This window comes from Limulus polyphemus, unplaced genomic scaffold, assembly GCF_000517525.1.
Source record: "Limulus polyphemus unplaced genomic scaffold, Limulus_polyphemus-2.1.2 Scaffold267, whole genome shotgun sequence".
NCBI classification, from domain to species: Eukaryota; Metazoa; Arthropoda; class Merostomata; order Xiphosura; family Limulidae; genus Limulus; species Limulus polyphemus.
Window position 1 is genome coordinate 391,050 of NW_013665877.1, and position 5,667 is coordinate 396,716.

Consider the following 5,667-nt stretch of genomic DNA (forward strand, 5'->3'; position numbering starts at 1 on the left):
GCCAGTCTAACATATTAAGACTATGGAACTAAAAGGATGTGGGTGGGTTTGGCCAGTCTAACATATTAAGACTATGGAACTAGAAGGATATGGGTGGGTTTGGCCAGTCTAACATATTAAGACTATGGAACTAGAAGGATATGGGTGGGATATGGCTAGTATGACATCTTAAAACCTTACTATGTAATGTCTTCGACATACCTACGATACATTAACGGCTTAAAAATATCAGAATAATGATCTATTATCGTCAAACATAACAATAAATTAATTAAATTATCCCCAAGTTCACGGCAACTTCATCAACCTAATAATATATTTCAACATGAACCAAAAAAAAAGAGGCGAGACTGTTTGGTTGAAAACTACAACAGTAAAGACATCGTCAGGTATTGGCGAAATCATGATAGTGAATAAACGATATATTTGTGAAATGTACAGTTGTCTTGTTTTTCCTCAATTCTGTAGTTATGGAGTTCCACCAAGTACCGACGGTTTCAAGTATCAGTTATATAAATGTGAATGTTGTTTCGTTAAAAGTTTACTAAAGAACACAGCATAGAACAAGTCTGTAATAATGATATTACGAAACGCCTCTGGTGGCATAGCGATAAGTTTGGGAGGTTTATAACACTAAAATTCAGGGTTCGATTCCTACTGTGTAAAGCTTTGCTCTTAAAAGTAATAACAATAGCATCAACGGAACAACTAGCATCAGTCCAGATTGGTAGGGGTTTTAGTTGTTGTAAAAACGTTTTAAAATTAGCGGAAAAGAAAATGTATATCACCTCACCGCGGTAGCTCAGTGTCAAGACTGGGGGCTTATAACGCCAAAAATCGGTTTTCGATACCCGCGGTGGACAGAGCACAGATAGCTCTTTCTGTAACTTTGCGCTTAACAATAGCAAAAAGAAAATATGATATGATTGGAGTGTCCTTTTTTTATACGTCTGACTATACAGAATTGGAGATTGCGTACTACACTGTGAAAACCATCAACAACATACTACAATATTGTAATATTAATCCCTATTGTTTCCAGCCTCATCATATTGATTAAAATCAAAACGAAAGTAAAAAACGCATAGTGTTCTTACCAGTATCTATGTGATAGCTTTTCACTTCGAGGAATTTATGAAATAATTTATTTCACTGTTTTCTACGTTTACTTTAGATTTGATTTTGAGTTTCAAGAAATTTGGCTTGGTAACGTGATACTGACGGCTAGATTTTAAATAGTATTTGGAATCTTTAAACTGGATAAACTAAGAAAATATTTTATTACAAGTTACAGTTTTTACAGTAAATAAGATTTGATTTTACTGTAAAAGCTATAACTTGTAATATAATATACTTAATCAGTAAGTAAGCTCAAAACGAAACAATTAAGAAGCTATTGTTTTTACATTCTTAAATTTTTTTATACAGACAATTTTTACGTAGTTTCAAATATTAAAAAAAATCAGTAAGCCTATAAGATTTAAGCGTTTTAATGTCAAACCTTTCCCTGCTTTGCAATATATACCTGGTTTTCGTCAAAGACAGCAGTATTCTTACAAAATAAGCTTCAGAGAAGATGTAACATCGTTTATCATATTTAAGCCAATTACGACAGCAGCATGGTCAAATATATATTTAAAAAAGTGAAGCAAGTCGATAATCAGCGAAATGTAAATCCTAGGAAAGGACCCGGTACTGCTGGGCTTAAAACTTAAAGTTATAAACGAGGGCGTGGGCCACCCTCTTCCACAGTTTTGAGACGTAGAACATGAACCATAGCACAGGTCGGTATTACGCGCATCTTCTGTGTCACCTTTCGTTTAGCGTCGGCTTCACGTATTTTGCTACCAAACATCTTGCTCAGTTGAGATGCCCTTCGCGGCATTAAGGGGCCGTTAAGTTGAAATAGCTGCCAAACTCGAAACCCTTTATCCGAGTGCATTTATCATTTGAACTGACTCTGTAGTGATCTATCATAATTCCAGTTTCTTCACAACAGGCTTGTGACAACGGACAGACGAACAACTCTGCTTGATATATATTGTCCAAAAGAAGGATATTAAAACCAAGAATATAAACAAAAAACTATACAATCACCCCTAATTTTAGATAGAATATATTAATTTACACACTACAAATTTTTAATTATTTTATAAAAGGTTGACAAAACTATAAAATCCTCCACAACTAAAAATAATAACAATATAAAAAGAAAATAATACCTAAGCTTCCTCCAAGTTTCAAAACAAACAGAAACATCTCAACATTACTTTCAGGCTATCGATTGTATACAGGATCTACTTTCGCGCAGGAATAAGAAACATAGCGAAAGTTATAAATAAAAAATTCAGAATTCTTTTACTCAGGTGTTCACTGATTGTTTAAGTGGGTGCTATTAATGGGACTTATCTGATCAAAAGTTTGCCTTTGTTCTTATGTATAAAAAAGGCATTTCCATCCATCCGAACGTGTTGAATCAGTTCTACAACATTCTTCATTCTCTCAAGATTGTGATGGTCTTCCCTCCACAAAGGCATGTATGTTGAAACTGGGGGACCTGCCCCCCAATAACTCAGTTGGGTCCCGAATATTATACCCCACACACACATTTTGCTGGCAGCAATTTTTATTTAGTTTTTCTTTCCATGTAGTCGTCACGTACAAAACCAGTTTCGAAAAACGTGGCGTATCAAATGTGTATGACGAAGCAAACCTATGTGAAAATGCAGTGCAGTAAACAACAAACAATTTAGTTTGTATTTTATATGTTTTTGTATGTACAATACAGTACTTGTTATTGTATGAAATTATTGAATAATAATAAGCGTTTTTATTGATTGTCAGACAATTTTCATTCGTTTATGGGTTTTTTAAATCATTTTCAATCACCAATAAAGTAACCTAAAAATAATTTAGATGTGTGAATAATGTTATGACTTGTACCTAAGTCATTATTACATATTGTACCAACTATTTAATGATTGTTTATATATATATATATATGTTACAGATTTATTTTCTTTCTCACCAAAAGGTAAAATCGAAAAGAGAATCTGTGACGTAGAGGTTACTTTATTGGTGACTGAAAATGACTTAAAACCCCCATAAATTTATATGAACCTTGAATAGGCGAAACTGCAGTCCACAGTACGACCAATTAAGGGAAGCATTAGGCCATTACAGCAGTGGTCGGAACACTATTTACACAAGATAAATAAAACAAATTGGTAAATTAAAACGTAGGAATCGTGATAAAATGTAAGGGAACAAGGCTGGAGATACTATAGACATGATGATTTAGATGTAAAATGTTAAGCTGCAGCTGGAATTTGTCATGGAGATTTATTTGAGAATATAATGAGAATTTATTATTTATATGTAACTAAATTCTCTATATATATTGCATAGCAACGGGCAAATATATGCCTAGACTAAGACACAACCTTCACTAAGCGCATATAATATAATTTTACCAGTAGAAAAGCAGCCTTGTAAATAAAACATATACGTCTAAAACGTCGTTTAAAATATACCTTCGTTTCTTTTAAAGTAATTATTCTACGAATGTGTGTAACAAAATTTAATATTATTTGTATTGATTTTTTTTCCTCCTTCACTTCATACATAATATAGGGGTTGGCTCCCTAAAGACACCGATTGTATAGTGTACAAAGCATTGAGTATCTACATGTTACAGTCATCTAATGTTCATCTATTATTGGCTGATAATTACTGATCACCCTGTACTTAAGTTTTTTAAAGGAACACCAGATGTTTGAAAAAAAGCTAACTTCAATGGGTAGTGATAACATCGTTTACACTAGAATTATGATGTTTTTTTTAGATTATGTAAAACATAAAAGAAATTGTCCTTTTAATACCCCTGTGACCTTCGCGGTACCAGAAGTTTGGGTGTAATATGCCAAGCCGTTTTTGTTGGATGCTGGCACGAGAATAATAAGAAGAAGAATTACAAATTGGCCGTTTTGAGCGGATTTTCTATTCCTTGTAAGTCTAACATACGTACTGTTTTTGTGCATTTTTATATGTGTACAGCCTTAGCAGTCAATAATAAAGGTTTAAAAGCTTTGCTGTTTAAGGTACTTTTTGCCCGAACGTTCTATTAGGGTTTTGTGCAAATGGCATATCGCAGTTCATAATATGCCGTTTGATATAACAACAGTTGTTATGATGTGTATGCCTTTTACAAGTCGGCGAAGAATGATTAAAAAATTAATTGTCACGAGACATTAGTATTAGGCCTATTACAATCTTAAAAACTACATTTTTAATCTAGTCCCTTTGGGATTTTCAGGAATTAGAACAGTGTATTATTTTTATTCGTTTACGATTGCCCTCACCCCAATGTTTTACACGTTCCGATGTGCCTGAAAATGCATTACAGTTTTGAACTAAGACACGGGTACAGGAATTATTCTTTGAAAAATCGCTCACCGTAAATCAGTAGAAGCTACAGACGGAATATGATTTGTTTTCTTTTGGAAATTCGCACAAACCTACACAAGGGCTATCTAAGCTAGCTGTCCATAGTTCTAAATGGATAAACAAGTCGACAGCACCAATCGCTAACTCTTGTGCAACTGTAATTGACTAATGGCATTCGGTCACCACTCTTATAACGCACCCACGGTCCCAAAAACTTGTTTTTGTTTTTTGTTGTTGTTTTTTGTGGCACCAGAACAGGGCATGAACCATGAATCTTCAAATCCACAGTGCGACACGCTAAACACTAGGCCAAGCCCATCTCATAGCCAGAATTTATCTTCAATTAATCTGCATTTCCATTTATGGAGCTCTGAAAAAGTAAGTGGTTGACGTTAGAAGAGAAAATGAACGGCATCCTTTTCATTCCTGTAAACAATTTGGCGGGAACATGAATCCATGTTCATTAGTTGGAACATCTAGTAACAGTAGTTGAACATGTACACCACGGAAATCTAGTTGTGTGCATAACTTCATTGAAAGTTTGCTATTGTATACAATTTTACTGCATTCGGAAGACGTTAATGAAATTATAGGAGGAATAAAGTTTACAGAAACAACCAATCAGAACTATTGCTAGATCTTCCAAAGGATTCTTCGTAACTGACAAAATAAAATTAAGTGTTAACTACGAAGACGTACGTACACAAGTCATATACATGTATCGAAAATCTTAACAAAGTAAACAGTCTGTGGAAACGTAGCTCAGAACAAAAGACATTAAGCTAAGACTGCAACGAAGTTCAAAGTCTAAATTATGTACCAGTAAACAGTCATCCTCGGAGTTGAAATCGTCTGTAGTAGAACAGTAGAGGTTCCAGAATTGTTCTGTTTTTTTTGGGGGGGGGGCAGAAACAATTACCACTTTCGTGTCACTGGGAGTCATAATGTAGAAAACTGAAAAATCTTAAGATTATACTCTGAGATAAAGAGATGGTGGGGGGAGGAATGCCGCCTTTCATCACCATAGTGGACATGCCCTTGAGATTGGAGCAAAAAAGAAACCTATGGGTAATATTTGAGGGGTTCGTAGAAACGGTTGTTTTAGAAAAGTTACACTATTGAGTAATTGGAACATCTAATATTCCAGAGGAAAGGCTGTTTAAGTCACGTGGTGTAACTGAATTTACAAAAATGTCAATATTAATAAGTATAAAAAAAGAA

General features: G+C 34.3%; 1 protein-coding gene across 1 annotated transcript in view; it reads right to left on the reverse strand.

Moving 5' to 3' along the window:
• Positions 1-5,667, reverse strand: part of LOC106456870 (TWiK family of potassium channels protein 7-like) — a 98,770-nt gene that overhangs the window by 74,600 nt on the left and 18,503 nt on the right. The gene's annotated exons all lie outside the window — the stretch shown is intronic.